The sequence below is a fragment of the Coregonus clupeaformis genome, chromosome 18 (genome assembly GCF_020615455.1).
Source record: "Coregonus clupeaformis isolate EN_2021a chromosome 18, ASM2061545v1, whole genome shotgun sequence".
Lineage (NCBI taxonomy): Eukaryota > Metazoa > Chordata > Actinopteri > Salmoniformes > Salmonidae > Coregonus > Coregonus clupeaformis.
Window position 1 is genome coordinate 40,473,814 of NC_059209.1, and position 25,018 is coordinate 40,498,831.

Sequence of the window (25,018 nt, forward strand, 5' to 3'; positions counted from 1 at the left end):
ACATGTCCACCAGTTGGTCCAGGTTGAAATTGGTGTCCCTGCAGGCCAGTTCCCGACGGACGTCCTCCCCTAAGTTGCAACGATAGTGGTCGATAAGGGCCCGCTCATTCCATCCCGCGCTGGCTGCTAAAGTCTTAAACTCCAGCTCAAAATCCTGCGCGCTCCTCATCTCCTGTCGTAGGTGGACCAGACGTTCTCCCGCCACTCTCCCCTCAGGTGGATGATCGAATACCGCCCGGAAGCGGCGGGTGAAATCCTCGTAGTGGACAGTTCTCGAGTCTATATTTCCCCATATTTGCCCACTCAAGCGCCTTCCCCGATAGACAGGAGATGAGGGCGGACACGCTCTCGTATCCCGAGAACGCCGGGTGAATGGTGGCCAGGTAGAGCTCTACCTGGAGGAGAAATCCCTGGCACCCGGCAGGTGTACCGTCATATGCCCTCGGGAGCGAGAGCCGAATTCCCCTGGACCCAGGTGGCGAAGTGGTAGCCAGTGTAGCAGGTGGTGGTGTGGTTGGACATGGTGAAGGGATACCACCTCTCTCAATTCGCTCCATCATCTGGAACACTCGTTCCATCGTAGCACAGAGATTCTGGAGTATCGTCCCTTGACGTTGGACTTGTTCCTCCATCGTCTCGGTAGATCCAGTCGTTCCTGCTGACTCCATAGTGGTGCGTGTTTCTGTCACGGTGTCAGTGTATGCGGTAGACTGAAGTCAGGCGCAGGACACAGAACTCAAGGAAAAAACGTATCTTTACTAAATCACGTAAAGAAACAAGAAGCCTCCACGCAGGGAGGAATAAACCCGCTCACCAACGACATCCGAGAACTAACAACAAACACGCACAGAACACAATGGGAGCCACAGGGTTAAATAGGGGCGGAGTAATCACAAGATGGGCAACAGGTGTGAAACAATCTGACACAACAGGTAGAACATAGAAACATAGAACATAGATCGGCAGCAGCTAGTACTCCGGTGACGACGAACGCCGAAACCTGCCCGAGCAAGGATTAGGGGCAGCCTCGGCAGAATCCGTGACAATTAGGCAGCAGTGCAGCACACACAAAACGTTTTTGAACAGCAAGGGCAGAGCAGGTGTGGGCTCAGGGTTGGAATATCCATTGCAGTGTGTAATGCAGCCTAGTTTTATTGACACCACCTCAGCATCACGCACATTGACTCAGTACCGATAGCCCCTGTATATAGCCTCATTATTGTTATTTTATTGTGTTACTTTCTTTTTTACTTTAGTTTATTTAGTAAATATTTTCTTAACCCTTATTTTTCTTAAAAATGCATTGTTGGTAAAGGGATTGTAAGTAAGCATTTCACGGTAAGGTCTGTTGTATTCGGCGCATGTGAGAAATAAAATTTGATTTGATATTTTATAAATATAACTTTGCTCTGTGCTTCTCCGAGCATCCACTTCCTAGCCTATAGGCTATGGATCATTTGATTGAGACCACACTAAATAGCCCATAGGCTCACTTGATATTGCCCAAGCTGAGAATCAGAGATGAGGGGTGGCATCAGCCACACATTGATTGACATATTGCCTAATAAGCTACTAATTCTAAAACACTGAGAAATAATATAATTTCATCAGTTACAAATTACTTGACACTCCCCTGGACTAGATTAAAATATATATATATAATACTAAACCCTCCCCTTGACTGAAATTGAAAAAGCATGACCCACCCCCATTTTCCTCCAGGTAACCATTCTGTAACTTTCTATCTGTCCCTTACAAAATCAAACGTCAGTGGCCATTGGCCTATGGCAGTTCTAGTGTTAAGCAATGTTCCTTCCTGGAGAGTGGAGACACCTGTACGTGAACTCCATGGAGGGACTTAGCTTTGTCTACTGTATGCCACCCTCTGTCTTGACACCGACCTGAATGACACAAAAAGTTCCTTCATACAATTTGTTTATTTTCTGTGCACAACTTGGTATCCTGCTGTAAAGCTCTGTGACGCTGTCTGCTCTCATACATTTCAATGATTTAAGGTGTGTCATTGTGTGATTGATTACCTGTCTTGTCTCCACAGTGACACACAGTTTAAATATTAATAAGTGCATCTGTCAGTCTGACAGTGGCAGTATCAAGTGTGACTGACACTCCACTAAGGTGCCCGCCCCATAAGCTCCAGCAATTAAAAGGGTTGTCACTGTTTAGGCCATCAAGCTGATTGATTCAGTGTCCCCTCTGGCCTCCTCCCCTGACTTGTGAGTCATCACAGTGCTGACAGATCACTCTCTCAGAGGTGGCATCTGACACACGCACAGTGTTTCTCCTATATTTATTTAACAGCGGCGCACCACCACAAAAAAAATAACTACCTTTGCCCCAGGAAGACCCCATCGGTGGGGGCGTGACCACATGGCCAAAAAGATACTGTTATCCCTGTCCCCTCCATGGTACATACTGGTCAATTCACTCAATATAGATGGCCATGTTTCACAAATGGATGATCTTGGATAGCAGAAACAAGTCACACAGCTAGTTTTGGGGTTGTTGCCACTGAAACTAAGTTCAAACATGCTGTGATCAATTGTGATGTCATCATATTTAAAAGTAAGTGTATTTTTATGGTTTAAAATTGCCATGGCAGTTGGTTTAAATCAACCACACATTCTAAATTCAAACATTCTACCCTGGTTTGATTGTGTGATGTCATCATGATCAAATGGAATTGTATTCAAAGGTTGCACCTCCATCACTCGGTTCGCGTCATGCCATTGTTATGAACGTTCTCAAGCCTCTACCTGTGGCGCCATAGTGGTGCCCTAAAGTGGTGATAAACCCAGTCATTCTGGAAGGAGGCTAACTACTGTTTCGTCTGGTGATTGCAGACCTGACTCGCCCCTCTGATAGCCTCTGATTGTACTATTATGTGTGTTTTTCCGCGTTATTTGTAATTTATTTTGTACATAATGTTTCTGCCATCGTCTCTTATAACCAAAGAGAGCTTCTGGATATCAGGACAGCGATTACTCACCTCGCGTTGGACGAACACTTTTTCTTCAACGAGGCGTTCGCGAAGGATATTCTACAGACTCCCGACAAGGCCCAGATCCCCGTCATTCGCGTGAGGAAGAGACGGAGATATCGTGGACGCAGATCCGGGTGCCTTGTAAGGATCCGACGGCGAACGAGTAAACTGCCTCTCCCATCAATCCTATTAGCCAACGTTCAAGCTTTGGAGAATAAAATGGACGATTTAAGATTACGGTTATCCTACCAACGGGACATTAAAAACTGTAATATCTTATGTTTCACGGAGTCGTGGCTGAACGACGACAATGATAACATTCAGCTAGCAGGCTATACGCTACATCGGCAGGACAGAACGGCAGACTCGGGTAAGACGAGGGGTGGCGGTCTCTGTATATTTGTAAACAACAGCTGGTGCACAAAATCAAATACTAAGGAAGTCTCAAGGTTTTGCTCGCCTGAGGTAGAGTATCTTATGAAAAAAAACCACACTATTTACCAAGAGAGTTTTCATCTATATTTTTCATAGCTGTCTATTTACCACCACAAACCAATGCTGGCATTAAGATTGCACTGAATGAGTTGTACAAGGCCATTAATCAACAGGAAAACGCTCATCCAGATGCAGCGCTCCTAGTAGCAGGGGACTTTAATGCAGGGAAACTTAAATCCGTTCTACCTAATTTCTACCAGCATGTTAAATGTGCAACCAGAGGGGAAAAAACTCTAGACCACCTTTACTCCACACACAGAGACGCATACAAAGCTCTCCCTCGCCCTCCATTTGGCAAATCTGACCATAACTCTATCCTCCTGATTCCTGCTTATAAGCAAAAACTGAAGCAGGAAGCACCAGTGATTCGGCTAATAAAAAAGTGGTCAGATGACGCAGATGCTAAGCTACAGGACTGTTTTGCTAGCACAGACTGGAACATGTTCCGGGATTCTTCAGACAGCATTGAGGAGTACACCACATCAGTCACTGGCTTCATCAATAAGTGCATCGATGATGTCGTCCCCCACAGTGACCGTACGTACATACCCCAACCAGAAGCCATGGATTACAGGAAACATCCGCACTGAGCTAAAGGGTAGAGCTGCCGCTTTCAAGGAACGGGACTCTAACCCGGACGCTTATAAGAAATCCCGCTATGACCTCCGACGAACCATCAAACAGGCAAAGAGTCAATACAGGTCTAAGATTGAATCATACTACACTGGCTCTGACGCTCGTCGGATGTGGCAGGGCTTGAAAACTATTACAGACTACAAAGGGAAGCACAGCCGCGAGCTGCCCAGTGACACAAGCCTACCAGACGAGCTAAACCACTTCTATGCTCGCTTCGAGGCAAGCAACACTGAAGCATGCATGAGAGCACCAGCTGTTCCGGACGACTATGTGATCACGCTCTCCGTAGCCGATGTGAGTAAGACTTTTAAGCAGGTCAACATTCACAAGGCCGCAGGGCCAGACGGATTACCAGGACGTGTACTCCGAGCATGTGCTGACCAACTGGCAAGTGTCTTCACTGACATTTTCAACATGTCCCTGACTGAGTCTGTAATACCAACATGTTTCAAGCAGACCACCATAGTTCCCGTGCCCAAGAACTCTAAGATAACCTGCCTAAATGACTACCGACCCGTGGCACTGACGTCTGTAGCCATGAAGTGCTTTGAAAGACTGGTCATGGCTCACATCAACAGCATAATCCCAGAAACCCTAGACCCACTCCAATTTGCATACCGCCCCAACAGATCCACAGATGATGCAATCTCTATCGCACTCCACACTGCCCTTTCCCACCTGGACAAGTGGAACACCTACGTGAGAATGCTATTCATTGACTACAGCTCAGCATTCAACACCATAGTGCCCTCAAAGCTCATCACTAAGCTAAGGATCCTGGGACTAAACACCTCCCTCTGCAACTGGATCCTGGACTTCCTGACGGGCCGCCCCCAGGTGGTAAGGGTAGGTAACAACACATCTGCCACACTGATCCTCAACACGGGGGCCCCTCAGGGGTGCGTGCTCAGTCCCCTCCTGTACTCTCTGTTCACCCATGACTGCATGGCCAGGCACGACTCCAACACCATCATTAAGTTTGCCGACGACACAACAGTGGTAGGCCTGATCACCGACAACGATGAGACAGCCTATAGGGAGGAGGTCAGAGATCTGGCCGTGTGGTGCCAGGACAACAACCTCTCCCTCAACGTGACCAAGACAAATGAGATGATTGTGGACTACAGGAAAAAAAAGAGGACTGAGCACGCCCCCATTCTCATCGACGGGGCTGTAGTGGAACAGGTTGAGAGCTTCAAGTTCCTTGGTGTCCACATCACCAACGAACTATCATGGTCCAAACACACCAAGACAGTCGTGAAGAGGGCACGACAAAGCCTATTCCCCCTCAGGAGACTAAAAAGATTTGGCATGGGTCCTCAGATCCTCAAAAATTCTACAGCTGCACCATCGAGAGCATCCTGACTGGTTGCATCACCGCCTGGTATGGCAACTGCTTGGCCTCTGACCGCAAGGCACTACAGAGGGTAGTGCGTACGGCCCAGTACATCACAGGGGCAAAGCTCCCTGCCATCCAGGACCTCTATACCAGGCGGTGTCAGAGGAAGGCCCTCAAAATTGTCAAAGACTCCAGTCACCCTAGTCATAGACTGTTCTCTCTGCTACCGCACGGCAAGCGGTACCGGAGTGCCAAGTCTAGGTCCAAAAGACTTCTCAACAGCTTCTACCCCCAAGCCATAAGACTCCTGAACAGCTAATCATGGCTACCCGGACTATTTGCACTGCCCCCCCACCCCATACTTTTTTACGCTGCTGCTACTCTGTTAAGTATTTATGCATAGTCACTTTAACTCTACCCACATGTACATATTACCTCAACTACCTCAACTAGCCGGTGCCCCCGCACATTGACTATGCAACGGTACCCCCCTGTATATATAGCCTCCCTACTGTCACTTTATTCTATTGTATATATAGCCTCCCTACTGTCACTTTATTTTTACTTCTGCTCTTTTTTTCTCAACACTTTTTTGTTGTTGTTTTATTCTTACTTTTTTGTTTAAAATAAATGCACTGTTGGTTAAGGGCTGTAAGTAAGCATTTCACTGTAATGTCTGCACCTGTTGTATTCGGCGCATGTGACCAATAAAATTTGATTTGATTTGATTTGATTTGATATGGTCCTTATAAATCCCATGAGTCTGTCCAACATCTTATTAGACTATCAGGGGAGAGAGGAGGAAGAACGGAGGAGAGATGTCCTGAGGGCCTTAGATGCTGCACAGGCAGAGTTTCAGCAACCAGTCAGCCACCCCCGTGAACCAGAAGCTGAAGGTGTCCAGGAGGACCAACAGCCCAACCCCTCTGGGCTCTAGAACCCCTCGTCCTCTCTCTCCTAAGGCTGCCCCAGAAGACGAGGAGAGTCTTTTTTGGAATCTGACGTCAACACTCCTCCTGTGAAGAGGCAGAGGAGCTCTTAGGATGTTGAATCCAAGGTGATGGAGTCCAGGCCTGGATCTTCTGCTGCCTCTAGCAGTCTGCTCTCCCTTCAGGTGTCCAGAACAATCCCGCCAGAGGACCAGGCCCAGCAGCTCCTACCTAGAGGCCTCAGAAACAACGATTAAACAGCAGCGACTCTGAGCAGCCTATAGAACTGATCTCTTATAATACTTCTCCTTTATAATACCAGGTGAGTGGTATATAGTATAAGATGGTAAAATAAGATGTCTTTTTACAGCGGAGGCCCGGTAGTGTGAAAATAAAATGAATTAATTTTCCTTGTGTTCCTTCTATTAGCATTACTTAGAGATTGTATACAGTGAGGGAAGAAAGTATTTGATCCCCTGCTGATTTTGTACGTTTGCCCACTGACAAAGAAATTATCAGTCTATAATTTTAATGATAGGTTTATTTGAAGAGTGAGAGACAGAATAACAACAAAAAAATTCGGAAAAACGCATGTAAAAAATGTTATAAATTGATTTGCATTTTAATGAGGGACAAGATTGTAGACCTACACAAGGCTGGAATGGGCTACAAGACCATCGCCAAGCAGCTTCGTGAGCAGGTGACAACAGTTGGTGCGATTATTCGCAAATGGAAGAAACACAAAAGAACTGTCAATCTCCCTCGGCCTGGGGCTCCGTGCAAGATCTCACCTCGTGGAGTTGCAATGATCATGAGAACGGTGAGGAATTAGCCCAGTACTACACGGGAGGATCTTGTCAATGATCTCAAGGCAGCTGGGACCATAGCTGGGACCATAGTCACCAAGAAAACAATTGGTAACACACTACGCCGTGAAGGACTGAAATCCTGCAGCGCCCGCAAGGTCCCCCTGCTCAAGAAAGTACATATACAGGGCCGTCTGAAGTTTGCCAATTAACATCTGAATGATTCAGAGGAGAACTGGGTGAAAGTGTTGTGGTCAGATGAGACCAAAATCGAGCTCTTTGGCATCAACTCAACTCGCCGTGTTTGGAGGAGGAGGAATGCTGCCTATGACCCCAAGAACACCATCCCCATCGTCAAACATGGAGGTGGAAACATTATGCTTTGGGGGTGTTTTTCTGCTAAGGGGACAGGACAACTTCACAGCATCAAAGGGACAATGGACGGGGCCATGTACCGTCAAATCATGGGTGAGAACCTCCTTCCCTCAGCCAGGGCATTAAAAATGGGTCGTGGATGGGTATTCCAGCATGACAATGACCCAAAACACACGGCCAAGGCAACAAAGGAGTGGCTCAAGAAGAAGCACATTAAGGTCCTGGAGTGGCCTAGGCAGTCTCCAGAACTTAATCCCATAGAAAATCTGTGGAGGGAGCTGAAGGTTCGAGTTGCCAAACGTCAGCCTCGAAACCTTAATGACTTGGAGAAGATCTGCAAAGAGGAGTGGAACAAAATCCCTCCTGAGATGCGTGCAAACCTGGTGGCCAACTACAAGAAACGTCTGACCTCTGTGATTGCCAACAAGGGTTTTGCCACCAAGTACTAAGTCATGTTTTGCAGAGGGATCAAATACTTTTTTCCCTCATTTAAATGCAAATCAATTTATAAAATTTTTGACATGCGTTTTTCTGGATTTTTTTGTTGTTATTCTGTCTCTCACTGTTCAAATAAACCTACCATTAAAATTATAGACTGATCATGTCTTTGTCAGTGGGCAAACGTACAAAATCAGCAGGGGATCAAATACTTTTTTCCCTCACTGTACATGATTTTCACTGCAGTATGCCAACCTACATCAACCATTAACCATCAATATTGTATTTACAGTGCAAAAAATTTAATATGGAATTCACACTGAACAAGTATTCAGTATCTGATCTGCTTCTATGCTTCATTGCAGAATTATTATCACACGCACACATGGGCACATGCACACACCCGCATACACACAGTGACCAGTTTTCCCCTGCCGGAAGTCAGTACTCATGTGACTTGTTTCTGTCAGAAAGCATTTTGGTCCCATGTGCTACTTACTGTATGATGGTGTGATGAACAACTGGGATCCTCTCATAATCTCATATGGTTTTGCAGGTCTCACCTTCATGTTTTGCTTTTGTCAGGAATCCTCCCTCCCCTACTAGACATTGGAGTTGTCTCCTTTATAAGATAAGGTACGTGCTAATACAATATATCACCAGCAGCTCTCAGCTGTGCTCTCTTCTCCTGTCCTGTACACTCACCTCTGGAAGAGAACACGGGTGGGGGCGGGGTCGCCGGAGTGAGGGGGTAGGAGGAGGAGGGGGGGGTCTTACAAATCTCTTTGGAGCTCTCTTTCAGAGGGATGAGGGGTGAGGTTGCAGGGTGAGTTGTGTCGCTGCAGCGTTTCGATCTGTACTTACTCTCCTCTCTTCCATCTGTTGTTTCTCTTCTCTTGTTGGCGGTGAGGTGACAAACAAACCACAACCTGTTTGGCTCTCTGTCTGACTCTCTGTTTGGCTCTCTGCCTGCCTGTCTGGCTCGCTGTCTGGCGCTCTGTCTGGCAGTCTGTCTGGCTCTCTCTGGCTCTGTCTGGCTCTCTGTCTGACTCTCTGTTTGGCTCTCTGCCTGCCTGTCTGGCTCGCTGTCTGGCAGTCTGTCTGGCTCTCTGCCTGCCTTCTTGTCTGGCACTCTGTCTGGCTCTCTGTCTGACTCTCTGCCTGCCTTCTTGTCTGGCACTCTGTCTGGCTCTCTGTCTGACTCTCTGTCTGCCTTCTTGTCTGGCACTCTGTCTGGCTCTCTGTCTGGCTCTCTGTTTGGCTCTCTGCCTGCCTGTCTGGCAGTCTGTCTGGCTCTCGGTCTGGCTCTGTCTGGCTCTCTGTTTGGCTCTTGTCGTAGAAATATATATGACTCGAAAATAGTCAACTCAAACATATCTCTCAAGAAACTGGAGCCTGTGAATCCAAAAATTAGACTTGTATTATCTAATAACGAAAGCCGAGCAGTTCCATGAAACGGCTGTCTCTCTTTGGCTTAGAGCTCCCTTTCATACACACACAAATGCACAAACATACTTCCATGGCATATTCAGTTACCCCCTTATGGCAAATTCCTAACTTATTTTAGTTCTGCACCACCCTTCTTTTCCAACGTCCAGCTGTCACACAATGTCCACTCCAAAAGGTCATGAATGCTTTTTTCTATATGAAGCCTCTCATTCTATCATTCTATTGGCTGCGTGGCCTAGGCCCCTTCTTAAAAAAGAACTAAGGTCATGCATACAATGTGTCCATAATAAGCCCATGGGCCACAGTTTGAGAGCCCCTGTGTGAGAGCACATACATTCATTTAAACATAGTCATGTTTATTATATTTTACCTTTGACCTCCCTACATTTGCCTTAATGATACATAAAATAATACCATCTAATCCCCCCTTTTGGACATTCCAACAATGTCCCAACAATACAAAGAATAATTGTAAAAATGAATATAAGCATGTGCATTTACTTATTCCTAACCTTGCCATATGTGGTTACATTTTACGTGCATATATTTAAACCAATATATCTTCCTCATTACTTGACCCATCCTGATGAGGACCCAGAGCCCAGTCAGGTATTGATTACAAGTCTAGAAGGTTTTCCTCTAAATTAACCTCCACATTTTTCTATTGGGCTTTGTAACCATGGCAAGCCCATCCACCCCCAGGAACAACTCCATACAAACATTCAGAATTCCCAAATGGACAGTCCCATTGGTCCTCCCTTAACGTTTACAAAATGTCCCATATTCATTTACATACTGTCCTGGAGCTCCCTGAACTGGGTGTATTTCTTTGGCTGAACTAGTAACAATGATCTGTACAGTTATTTGTTTTACTGTGGTTTGGATCAACAAATGATTTTAACAGAGGTAGTATACAGCAAAATACCATTCCCATTACTACAAGTGCTATGCCTATCATGATTGCCATCTTTGTAAACATTGCTCCCCACTTCTGTTTAGTTGTAGCATTTTCTCATATATGTATTAGTATCCTAACACATCAACATATGCAACTTTATCTTGACAATAATATCTAGGACATGTTAAGAATGGTGTCAACATCTTTAGCTTACATAATCTTTTTTCACCCATATCACAAGTATTATAACAATCAAAATAATCAATATCAATATCTAATCCATTAATTGCAATGACAACATCACTAGGCATTAATATTAATAACTTATTCAGATCAATTAGTCCACTTATAATTTATAATCATAATCAAATTAATTACCCAAAACAACTTTAGAGTGACAATTCTTAATTAGTCACCTTGGTTCCATCATTCAAAGTTAAAACTCTCACATTGGCACATATTGACACTGGCGGAATGTATATTTATATTATCATAATTCTAGCATTAACTTCCTCATAACAAGAATTACAACAGATCAGTATCTTAATGCATTCCTAGTCTAAATTACTATACATTTAGCAGTGTATAATACCTCCTTAATCAACATACTACCTCAACTAACACTCCCTTCCTCTACCGGCACTCAATCTTCTGGCGTCTTCATTATGTTCTTCAGATAGCTTCATAGTTCATCTTGGATTGCCCATGGCAATGCCCCAATTCCAATGTCACACCTGAGCCTCCCCACCTCCACCATCATTCTGTTTTGTCCATTTGCAAACCAGTATACCCAAACTACGAAGAACGTTTCATTTGCATAGACCTCTCTCCTCCTGCTCACTCCACATGGACTCCTGTCACATTCTTGAGAGAAAAGGCACAAAAGAGAAGGCAATTGATTGCTTTGATTTGATGCTGGATTCAGGTCTCCTGGCAGAGGTGGTGTCAGACAGGAACGTCTTCAACGCCTTTGTTGTTCCTCTTCAGCCGGGTAGAGGGTTTTTGGTTTTTATTGAGGTTTACACCTTTCTGGACCGAATTATTTCTGCTTATGCATTACGACACCATCCGTAGTAACCTCAGGAAAGGACAGATCATAACAGTTCAGTTGAGTTAATTTCCAATCCAAAACATCCCTATTAACATTGTCTACATGACAAATCATTATGTTTCATCACTCATTCTTATACCCATTTCTATCTAATGCCTGATAGATTTTCCTTTGAGGGGTCCCTGTATTCCAAAGGCTATCTGTTTAAACACCCCCTAGTTTCACATTCTCCCATGAATTCTCCCAAATTATATAACCCAATTGTTTTATTGTAACATTCCAATATTTTTGCTCATAATCTATTTGACATTACTCTGGTGTTTCCCTTTCCTTGTTCCTATTCTAACAATTGCTTACACTTCTCTCCTCATCCTGGTTGATCATAAAAAAAAATATATTTAGGATTTCCTAAATATTACAAACATTCTGCTGGCCAATATGGTCTTTCCGAGTTCCTTATATGACAAAAGTTGCAGTTGAATCATAACACAGTCCTAGTAACTGTGAAGATTTTGAACTACTGTTAATTCTTTAAACGGAGATGTGGTGCATATTAGACTATTTTCTTTATTTAATTGTAATATAATATATTGTACTCATCTATATCAATCATTGTTTAACGGCTCCTTCAATTCCCTTTCTTCTGTATTTGGTATAGCTCTAACATGTACAGGGTTTAGTGCACTTTCCCAAGGAATAACTACTCCAATAACACTTCCCCCTCGAAATCTAACACCAAATACTACATCAAATTGTTTATCTAAGTCTTGGACTGTTCTCCTTATATCTATGATTCACCTGTCTCTTTCTTTCATTTCATTATCTTAAGGTCACACTACCCCATGTGACTTCCCCATACTCTTTGTGCTGGTTCCTCACACACCAATAATATTTTAACCCTTGTATTTTAATAGTGATCCCTTCCTGCATTTTAGTTATGGTTCCTGCCTGTGCAAGAATATACATTCTAATCCTGTCTATATCCCTTCTATGTCTTTTTCTTCTGCTCTCTACTATTATCAGTACTCCATTCCCCTTATTCTCAGGGAACTAGTCAAGTGTAGAGAAATCAATGATAATGATATCTGGTGCGTCTTGGAGGTCTGGAATCTCTCGGTGGTCTGGAATCTCTCGGTGGTCTGGAATCTCTCGGCGGTCTGGAAGGTCTTGAAAGTCTCTTAATCATCAGTTCCCTCACTCTGGTACAATGGTTTAGATGATACCCGATCGCGCTCCCCTCTATCCGTACCGTCGTTGGTGTAACCTGGACAACGATGTATGGTCACTTTAGTTGTTAACCTTCCCCCATCACTAGGGTCTCCAGATCAGCCAGAGTCCCTCTCAATCTATCCACATCGGTCTGCGAAGAGTGTCCTTCTACCAGCCTACCCATAGGGAAGCTCGGAGTTACTGCTGCAAAGACATACAAGCACAGACACACACAAAAGACAACAATGCTACCCAATGGCTGAGGTTGGAACACTCCTATAGTGAAAACATGGATCTAAGTATCTGTCTCCACCACTTTTACCATCATTAAGGTAGCCAACAACACCTGGTACAGGCCCCTCCACATAGGGTCTTTCCAGCTCTTTCTTCTGTAGTCTTTTGCCATCACATAGTCTCCAAGGCGCAGAGAATGCTCAGACTCTCCTACTCAGTTGGGCAGAGTTATCTTCACCCATGAAAATAAAAACTTAGGAGCATTGTTAGGTTAGGTGAGACACAGTATGCTACTTATGTCCTCTCATCCGTCAAGAGAAGCCTTGAGATTATGAAGCACACCTGCTTCCAGCTTGTTGTAGACAGACCTCCTCTACACCCTGCCTCCTATCACAAAAACAAAAAAGATTTAACCTAACCCATAACACATTATTACTACTGCTCATATCCTTAATACAATTTGCATATCTTACCACAAAAACATTAAAACCATTAAACCATTAAAACTCCTGTAAACCCAAAAAATATTACAACACCTTTAAAACCCCTGTAAGCCCAAAAAAACTAAATCGTTAACACCTTCCCCCCTTTGGACACATGCATCACATGGTGATTAATGTGTTCAAAAAACAAAAGAACAACAACACTGCTTGTTAAACCAAAAATAATAACTAAACTTAAAATGACAACCCTTGAGCATATCTTTACTTAACTGTATCCCATATCACTATTCAAGGAATACCTCTCCTTCAAGACTAACTCTCTCACTTCATCCTTGTCCTGTTTGGACTAATTTATATATAGGATTTTTTTTCCAAATGATATACTTCTTTACAATTATCCTTATTATATCTAACCACCTAATTCAGCATGCCTCTAGAATGTGGTCCTCTGTAGCTCAGCTGGTAGAGCATGGTGCTTGTAACGCCAAGGTAGTGGGTTCGGTCCCCGGGACCACCCATACAAAAAAAAAAAAAAAAATGTATGCACGCATGACTGTAAGTCGCTTTGGATAAAAGCATCTGCTAAATGGCATGTTATTATTATTATTATTAATTTACAGTGCGGGTGATCAGGTCACACTATAAAGCCAGGACAGATTTCAGAGGTCATTGAAATCATTCAATGAATTGTTTCATCCAATAGTATACTACTCTTAACAACCATCAAGATAATTGGATAAATGTTGCATCCCGAGTGTACAGTAAGTCCTTAGTATAGCTCTTTTCAAAATAAATCACACATATTTACTTATCCCTCAGTAAATAAAAACCCACATTACATGTGTATGCCCCTTTAAGAAATTTCACTTCCATCCCGTCAAAAAACCCAAAATATAAATAAAAATCCTATACAGCTAACATTTCATACTAAGTAGTTTGTTTGTGGTTATTTGAACACCATATAGTAAAACAATAAACAAACAAAAAATGGCCAGGCCTTATTTATAGTCTCAGAAAATATTTATAAGAAAAGAGAATCACTCCCCCCTTTTTTCTGGAAGAAAAAGTGCAAATTTAGTTGGTTTCCATTTTGATACCTCTTAATCAAAATCCACACAATCTAAATTCGAAATTCAAACTCTCTTGCCACATCTCCTGATCCCTCCTTTCCGAAAACCCTCAAGAACATCACTTGTGACTGCTCCCTTCTCCGGTGAATTCCACAATTCATCGCACATAAAACAAAATAAAATCCCATAAGATTTAAACCCCTAGGCTTTTCCTTAGCCGCACTGCTACCACTCAATCACTCCAACATGCTTTGTGACATCGAAAACTCAAATATGCTATCCCTTGCCTCGTTTGTTTGACTTTCCCACATGCCTGTGGCCCTAGCAGAGTAAGGGAAACAACTACTTCAAGTTCTCAGAGCGAGTGAAGTCACCGATCGAAATGCCACCAGCGCGCACCGCTAACTAGCTAGCCATTTCACACCGGTTACACTCACCCCCCTTTTTCCGCAGCAACCAGCGATCAGGGTCAACAGCATCAATGTTGCTTCCGTCCCTCTCCTCGCCCCATACCTGGGCTCGAACCAGGGACCCTCTGCACACATCGACAACAGTCACCCTCGAAGCACCGTTACCCGTCGCTCCACAAAAGTCGCAGCCCTTCTACCAAAATAGTTTACTAATGTGATGATGGTTTCCCCATTACCTTCTGTGGACATACCCCTTCCTTAACTATTATTAGTCCCTCTGATCTGCATTCAATCTGGACCCCCATTCTACACAGTGTATCTCTTCCTACTAAATTAACTGGAATTTGTTCTGACACTAATATATGTACACATAGCTTTTTCCTGCTTTTATTCTACTGGAACTGTCATATGTATTAACTACGTTTGTCATGAAAATTCTACTGGCTGTGCATCTTTGCCTGACATGGGGTTGGTGAGAGGCATAATTTGGATTTACACATGAGTAAGTTGCTCCAGTATCTATCATCATTGGGGTGCCTCTATTCTTCACCTGAACCTTTAGCATAGGTTCTTCATCAGCCTACATAGTTACTGCCACTAGCTGACCCTCCCCTTTACGATTCTCTGGGCACCCATAGTATCCATTATTTAAAAAAATAATAATTATTGTCCTTCTGTGTCTTAAATTTGCTTTTTCCAGATAATAATAACATGCCATTTAGCAGATGCTTTTATCCAATGCGACTTACAGTCATGCGTGCATACATTTTTGTATATGGGTGGTCCCGGGGATCAAACCCACTACCCTGGCGTTACAAGCGCCATGCTCTACCAGCTGAGCTACAGAGGACCACAGATGAGCGTATAGTGCATTTTACTGATAATGTTATAATTGTAGCCTATTGCATTACTTTAGTTTAAAATATAAGTTTGTTTATTCAACAAATCTAGAACCCACTATAAGTTGGTGCTATTCCCTCAGCATAATAGCCAAAGCCAAAGCTCCTTGCATCCTCTCTTTCATAACGTCTGAGATCCCCAGAGATTGGAAAGCTGCCGCGGTCATCCCCCTCTTCAAAGGGGGTGACACTCTAGATCCAAACTGCTACAGACCTATATCCATCCTGCCCTGCCTTTCGAAAGTATTTGAAAGCCAAGTTAACAAACAGATCACCGACCATTTCGAATACCACCGTACCTTCTCTGCTATGCAATCCGGTTTCCGAGCTGGTCATGGGTGCACTTCAGCCACGCTCAAGGTCCTAAACGATATTATAACCGCGATTGATAATAGACAGTACTGTGCAGCCGTCTTCATCGACCTGGCCAAGGCTTTCGACTCTGTCAACCACCGCATTCTTATTGGCAGACTAAATAGCCTTGGTTTCTCAAATGACTGCCTCGCCTGGTTCACCAACTACTTCTCAGATAGAGTTCAGTGTGTCAAATCGGAGGGCCTGTTGTCTGGACCTATGGCAGTCTCTATGGGGGTGCCACAGGGTTCAATTCTTGGGCCGACACTTTTCTCCGTGTATATCAATGATGTCGCTCTTGCTGCTGGTGACTCTCAGATCCACCTCTACGCAGACGACACCATTTTTGTATACATCTGGCCCTTCATTGGACACTGTGTTAACAAACCTCCAAACGAGCTTCAATGCCATACAACACTCCTTCAGTAGCCTCCAACTGCTCTTAAACACTAGTAAAACTAAATGCATGCTTTTCAATCGAACGCTGCTGGCACCCGCCCACCCGACTAGAATCACCACTCTTGACGGGTCTGACCTAGAGTATGTGGACAACTACAAATACCTAGGTGTCTGGTTAGACTGTAAACTCTCCTTCCAGACTCACATAAAGAATCTCCAATCCAAAGTTAAATCTAGAATCGGCTTCCTATTTCGCAACAAAGCCTCCTTCACTCATGCTGCCAAACATGCCCTCGTAAAACTGACTATCCTACCGATCCTTGACTTCGGCGATGTCATTTACAAAATAGCCTCCAACACTCTACTCAGCAAATTGGATGTAGTCTATCACAGTGCCATCCATTTTGTCTCCAAAGCCCCATACGCTACCCACCACTGTGACCTGTACGCTCTTGTTGGCTGGTCCTCACTACATGTTCGTCGTCAAACCCACTGGCTCCAGGTCGTCTATAAATCACTGCTAGGCAAATCCCCACCTTATCTTAGCTCATTGGTCACCATAGCAGCACCCACCCGTAGTCTGCGCTCCAGCAGGTATATCTCACTGGTCATTCCCAAAGCCAACACCTCCTTTGGCCGCCATTCCTTCCAGTTCTCTGCTGCCAATGACTGGAACGAATTGCAAAAATCTCTGAAGCTGGAGACTCTTATCTCCCTCACTAACTTTAAGAATCAGTTGTCAGAGCACCTTACCGATCACTGCACCTGTACACAGCCCATCTGAAATTAGCCCACCCAACTACCTCATCCCTATATTGTTATTTATTTTGCTCTTTTGCACCCCCAGTATCTCTATTTGCACATAATCTCTTGCACATCTAGCATTCCAGTGTTAATACTATTGTAATTATTTTGCACTATAGCCTATTTATTGCCTTACCTCCATAACTTGCTACATTTGCACACACTGTATATATATTTTCTGTTGTATTTTTGACTTTATGTTTTTTACCCCATATGTAACTCTGTGTTGTTTTTATCGCACTGCTTTGCTTTATCTTGGCCAGGACGCAATTGTAAATGAGAACTTGTTCTCAACTGGCTTACCTGGTTAAATAAAGGTGAAATAAAAAAATTAAAAAATAAAAATCCCCTGGTTCACGTAACAAAAATAAATTATCGTTCTAGAATTCACCAACTATTCGCATACATCACTGGTGTCACGCAAACCACAGAACAAAGCAACAACAACCAGAACCTGTCACATAAATGTCCTCCATCCAACTATTAAAACTTGCTTCAAATATCTCTTTCAGCTCGACACAGTCAAGCAAGTACGACTCTCTTTTACCCGAGAACTAGATCATGGCATTAGAAAAGTCTATTCACAACCCAACAATAACTAATAGTATATTTATATTTATATTAATAAAATACCTTACTTTTATTCCAGTCTACCTAAACAATTCAAATTATGGCCATAACTCTATCGCAATTGCCAGTCCGCTATTCAAATGTATGTAACTGTCCTTTCTGATTAGACTATAGTCCCTCCTCCCTCTTTCCCGTTGAATAAGTGAGTCCTTCAGTTTGAAAAGACGCAGGCTGCTAAATCGTCCAGTCTTATCCTGACTGTTCCGTCAATCTAAACAACCCACAACCATAGTTGAACTATACTTAAAAAAACCTAGACTCTAATCAGCGATGCAGAATCTATGCTTTATTTAAATGACAAGTTAATCCTCCTTTTTTCCAATGATAATTGTCAGTAGTTTTAGTATCTGGCACATACCACACTATCAGAAAATAGCTTTGAAGGACACATATCTCACACGCTCAACGTAAACAACTTAGCAGTCAACGAGTCAAACCCACATTCATTGATTTGGAAACAGATCTAATAACCTAACCAAATGAATTATATTTTCCTACTAATATACTAAATTCCTTGACTATATCACCTCTGCTTCTGAAATAATAGATAACTTATTATAATGCTTAATTCTACCACATGCTCTATGTACTTTCTCTCATCTCCACGTAAGTCTACGTGTTTGGGCGTGCAAGTCAACACCTATAATTTTATCCAATCCCTCTTAATAAATTACACTCCCATAAAATTCATTCTATTCTAATATATTCACATCTACCAAACCATTAATGTTTCTAATGATTCTTTATTGCCACAAATCAATTAATCACAATCTAGTCTCAGCGGAACTAACAACAAATTACCCAAATCCTTCCTCTCAGTCATAGAATCCTCCCAGAATCGTATATGCTGGTCACTATTCCCTGATCTTACAAAATTCTATGACAGGCATTATTGTATGAAACTCCAAGATATCATTTACAAGAATAGCTTATTATTCCACCGTATATATAATTATCTTACACACCTCTATATCTCATCATTCAAACTTCAGAGTGCGACTCACTTACACCATTTATACCACTCTTATTCCATATTTATACAATGTTATTCTCAAACACGCTTAATTACTATTTGTATAACCTACAGGAATATTTTATTCTATCAGAGGGCCCAAATTTGGAATGTTAACCCTATCCCAGTTATTATTTTACTGTAGTCAATTTATCATAATACTACATCACCTCTAAAGTTTCCAAATATAATGTCAGAAACATACCCTAAAAGATTGAGCAAAATACAATGCATAGACGTCATATGATGACACCGGTACACGTGACCTGTTCCTTCAACAGGATTTATTCGACCCCTCCTGGTAACGTGAATTTTCTACACTTAGTTTGTCAATGAATATCCACGCACCATTTATTCTTCTCTTTCCTAATGTGAGATTTGGCACGCCCTTTCTCCATCAGACAGAAGCTTCAAACGACCTCAAATATATTTCCTTTCCTTACAGAAAGGCTATTTACTTGCAGGATTTCTTATTATTCTCACTCACACAGATGAGCAGCCACTTGTGCCTAAATGAATCAGACAGTTGAATGACTCACAGCCGCCCAAGCAAACCATTCACCCACACAATTTTTTTATTTTTTTTATTTTTTTAATTTCACCTTTATTTAACCAGGTAAGCCAGTTGAGAACAGGTTCTCATTTACAACTGCGACCTGGCCAAGATAAAGCAAAGTAGTGCAATAAAAACAACAGAGTTACATATGGGGTAAAAAAAAACAACATAAAGTCACAAGATGAGCAGACCTACTCTATTTAACACTTTCTCTATATTCTGAAGCCCTTGTGGCTATTTAACCCGTTCACCTACTCAGGATGACCTAACTTTTTTACCTGATCAACCCTGCCTAACTTTGGCATCACCACAACACAGGATGATGCCCCACCTACCCGAGCAGACCTCTAACAATGAATTCCTCATTAGAGCGGTAACCGTAGGTCCCACATTTAGCTAGCCACCTGCCCGCTCAGCCCTCTGGAGTGCTAATTTTAGCTCTCCAAAGCGGTATCCACAGGATTTCTATTTATTTAGCCCTCTAGGTGATACACTTCCCCCACACACCTGGACTTCTACTACGCTTTCCTAAGCGACCTGTAAATTCGGCCCTCTTTCTCTGATACACTTCCACGACACAGAGAAAGAGCGTTGTTGCACAGGATTTCGCCTACCTAAGCAGTCCTCAAGACGATTCACTTCCACTACACGTCTAGAGCGGTATTTGTAGGTATTTTTAACATGTTATTGTCTGATCGCTCAACCAGCTGGACAGCCGCCCGTGCCGAAATGACCCAGACAGAGCGATCAGCAAGATTAATCTAATGAGTCGACTGAATCGAACAGACGGAACGAACAAATGAATCATATGATTTGAACAAACGGTTCAGACGAACAACAGAGTGACATCGACATGTATTCTTAAATCCAAAAGCTCCCAGTCTCTAATTTTCAGGTTCTTAAATTTGGAGAGACCTACTTGGTATTCTGCTGCTGAGGCCGGGCCCCGGATCGAACCATACAACTTTATACTATATAAGTAAGAACTTGGCTTACCTATTAAATGCGTCCACTTTTGTTTGTGTGGTCCGTCCAAGCCGTTTCATAACTGCAGATGTACACCGTCTCTGGCCCCTGTTATCAACTCCTGGCAAAGCTCGCAAAATATGTTGTAGAAATATATATGACTCGAAAGTAATCAACTCAAACATATCTCTCAAGAAACTGGAGCCTGTGAATCAAAAAATTTGACTTGTATTATCTAATAACGAAAGCCGAGCAGTTCCATGAAACGGCTGTCTCTCTTTGGCTTAGAGCGCCCTTTTATACACACACACAAATGCACAAACATACTTCCATGGCACATTCAGATACCCCCTTATGGCAAATTCCTAACTTATTTTAGTTCTGCACCACCCTTCTTTTCCAACGTCCAGCTGTCACACAATGTCCACTCCAAAAGGTCATGAATGCTTTTTTCTATATGAAGCCTCTCATTCTATCATTCTATTGGCTGCGTGGCCTAGGCCCCTTCTTAAAAAAGAACTAAGGTAATGCATACAATGTGTCCATAATAAGCCCATGAGCCACAGTTTGAGAGCCGCTGTGACAGAGCACATACAGTGGGGAGAAAAAGTATTTAGTCAGCCACCAATTGTGCAAGTTCTCCCACTTAAAAAGATGAAAGAGGCCTGTAATTTTCATCATAGGTACACGTCAACTATGACAGACAAATTGAGAAAAAAAATCCTGAAAATCACATTGTAGGATTTTTTATGAATTTATTTGCAAATGATGGTGGAAAATAAGTGTTTGGTCAATAACAATAGTTATTGAAAATCCTACAATGTGATTTTCTGGAATTTTTTTCCTCATTTTGTCTGTCATAGTTGACATGTACCTATGATGAACATTACAGGCCTCTCTCATCTTTTTAAGTGGGAGAACTTGCACAATTGGTGGCTGACTAAATACTTTTTTCCCCACTGTACATTCATTTAAACATAGTCATGTTTATTATATTTTACCTTTGACCTCTCCCTACATTTGGCTTAATGATACATAAAATAATACCATACTCTCTGCTTGTCTGTCTGGCTCACTGTCTAGCTCTCTGTTTGGCTCTCTGCCTGCCTGTCTGGTCTCTGTCTGGCTCTCTGTCTGGCTCTCTGTCTGGCTCTCTGTCTGGCTCTCTGCCTGCCTGCCTTTCTGGCTCTCTGTCTGGCTCGCTGTCTGTCTGACTCTCTGCCTACCTGCCTTTCTGGCTCTCTGTCTGGCTCTCTGTCTGTCTGTCTGGCTCTCTCTGCCTTTCTGCCTTTGTGTCTGTCTGCCTATGTGTCTGTCTGTCTGCCTGTGTGTCTCTGTCTGTCTGTGTGTCTCTGTCTGTCTGTGTGTCTCTGTCTGCCTGTATGTCTCTGACAGTCTGCATGTGTGTCTCTGTCAGTCTGCCTGTGTGTCTCTGTCAGTCTGCCTGTGTGTCGCTGTCTGTCTTCTGTCTGTCTGTTTGCCTGACTGTCTGCCCAGGGGAGTGATAGAACACAGAATGAATGACATCTAGCCATCAGTCTCCTCCTGTTATTACAGTGGCCAAGGATTGGCCTTCTCAACTCTAAGGTTTGCAAAACGTTTCTTTTGATCTAAGGTTATACATGTTTGACAGGAGAAAAAAACCCTCAGTGGTAATAGTTTTGACAGATTTCATTTATTTTCCTCAGCACAGGGTCATTGCTCATGTTCCGGCGACAGCTGGTGACAGCGTTGGCCTGTTAGCCAGATCTGTTGCCAACTCCTCTGTCGTACATCGAGCTAACAAATGTTAGGGGAGTTGGCTAAAGCACTAACTGATCTGGCTACAAGGCTAGGTCAGCGCTTGTTTGACAATAGATGATCATCCATACTTCTATGTGACATCACTATAAACCATTATTAGTGGTTCCCTTTGGACAAAAATTTGCGTAATTCAGAGGAAGATCTAGGTAATATGCCCACAGCTATTGGGCATTGGTACACACAACGCCTCTGGCACTGCCAAGCCTATTTCAGCGTCTCTGGCTCCAGTAATCGGTAGTTATAAAAGCCTGTGGTACATCAGATTGATTTGCCTGCCTTTGTTTGCCTTTGAAAGGAATGATATCATGCCTTTGAAAGTAATGATATCGGGCTCATTTGTTACCATGCTTTGTAATCTATTAGATATTAGATATGCATGGCTGTTTTTTTACCTGGGGATTTGTTAAGGACTCTTGGAAGATTATTCCAAATGAGGACTAAAAGAGATCTAATCAAATCAAATCTCCCTCCCTCCCTCCCTCTCTGTCTTTGTCAAAATTGGCATAATTGTTCCCTATGGCCATGCTGTTCTGTTGGTGTGTGGAGTAGAGCAGAAGCTCTGTAATAACCTGTCTGATACAGGGCTCCGTCCCTGTCTTTGTCTCTCTTCTCTGGGTGCGCCAGTCACATGACTATGCAGCACACACAACACACAGTGCTGGAGAGCAGGGGTGTGTTAGGATGCCCGTCTGCAGCAGGAAACTAGGGTGACCGGTTGCATCACCGCCTGGTATGGCAACTGCTTGGTATCGGACCATAAGGCTCTACAGAGGGTAGTGCGTACGGCCCAGTACATCACTGAGGTCAAGCTTCCTGCCATCCAGGACCTCTATACCAGGCAGTGTCAAAGGTAGGCCCAAGAAATTGTCATGGCTCCAGCCACCCTAGTCATGTTCTCTCTGCTACCGCACGGCAAGCGGTACCGGAGCGCCAAGTCTAGAACCAAAAGGCTCCTTAACAGCTTCTACCCCAAGCCATAAGACTGCTGAACAATTAATCAAATGGCCACCCGGACTATTTACATTGACCCCCTTTTTTACGCTGCTGCTATTCACTGTTTATTATCTATGCATAGTCACTTTACCCCTACAAACATGTACATATTACCTCAATTACCTCGACTAACCCGTACCCCGCACATTGACTCGGTACCGGTACCCCTGTATATAGCCTCGTTATAGTTATTTTATTTAGTTACTTTATTAAGTTTATTTAGTAAATATTTTCTTAACTGTATTTTCTTAAAACTGCATAGTTGGTTAAGGGCTTGTAAGCATTTCACTCTTGTATTCGGCACATGTGACAAATACAATTTGATTTGATTTGAATAGGGTATAGTGTTAGGGTGCCCATCTGCAGCAGGAAACTAGGGGTAATAAAATAAAATCAAATCAAATCAAATTTTATTGGTCACATGCGCCGAATACAACAGGTGCAGACATTACAGTGAAATGCTTACTTACAGCCCTTAACCAACAGTGCATTTATTTTAAACAAAAAAAGTAAGAATAAAACAACAACAAAAAAGTGTTGAGAAAAAAAGAGCAGAAGTAAAAATAATAGGGTCTAGTGTTAGGGTGCCCATCTGCAGCAGGAAACTAGGAGTAATAGGGTCTAGTGTTAGGGTGCCCATCTGCAGCAGGAAACTAGGAGTAATAGGGTCTAGTGTTAGGGTGCCCATCTGCAGCAGGAAACTAGTGGTAATAGGGTGTAGTGTTAGGGTGCCCATCTGCAGCAGGAAACTAGGAGTAATAGGGTCTAGTGTTAGGGCGCCCATCTGCAGCAGGAAACTAGGGGTAATAGGGTCTAGTGTTAGGGTGCCCTCACCTTCTGACTCAAATGAAACTGCAATCTTTGACAGACACCAGCCATGACTAAGGTGAATATGTAGGACTCAATGGATTACAAGCTTAACCCTGGTAGACTGTGAGGTTTGCCTCAGTATCTCTCAGCCTCCAGAATGAGTGGAGGTGGTTTGAGTGATGGGGTCTTCACTACCTGCTCTCTCTCTCTCTCTCTCTCTCTCTCTCTCTCTCTCTCTCTCTCTCTCTCTCTCTCTCTCTCTCTCTCTGCTCTGTCTGTCTGTCTGTCTGTCTGTCTGTCTGTCTGTCTGTCTGTCTGTCTGTCTGTCTGTCTGTCTGTCTGTCTGTCTGTCTGTCTGTCTGTCGTGTAGCTATCCCAATCTGCAACCTGGCTGTTGTTACAGTATGTTACACTAAATGAATGTGTATTAACGTCTCAATATCCAGGTACTAGCTGATTGGTTCTCCCCCTCCCTCTGTTGTCCAGGTACAAGCTGATTGGTTCTCCCCCTGCCTCTGTTGTCCAGGTATAAGCTGATACGCCGGCGGGTCATCTGGCTCAAAGGACAGTGGATATTAGTGAAGTTTAAATCTGACCTGCGGCCGCTGCTCTACGAGGTTACACACACACACACACACACACACACACACACACACACACACACACACACACACACAGAAGAGTAGTGAAAGCCATGATTAGGGTGGTAGACACAGTTAATATAGTGCTTACTGGTCCCCCTAGTAGCAACAAGTGTTGCTCACACACTTCACAAGGCAGGACAAATGGCCAGTTACTTCTACCGAGATGGTGTGAGTGTCAGGAGACTAAAGCTGCCAAATTGGCCATGCGAACACAATGTAGTACGCTAATTGCTGAGCTGCTTCTAATGATGCATCCATGATGGCTTTCTGGCTAATTATCCCGTCAAAGTGATGCTCTATACACAAACAGTGCCCTAGAGTCCAGAGATGTCTGGGCGTTGGCTACATCTGCAAGAGAAACACTG

The 25,018-nt window shown here is 43.3% G+C and overlaps 1 pseudogene; it reads left to right on the forward strand.

The window, feature by feature from the left end:
* LOC121583088 overlaps positions 1-25,018 on the forward strand; it is a 254,041-nt pseudogene that overhangs the window by 42,380 nt on the left and 186,643 nt on the right.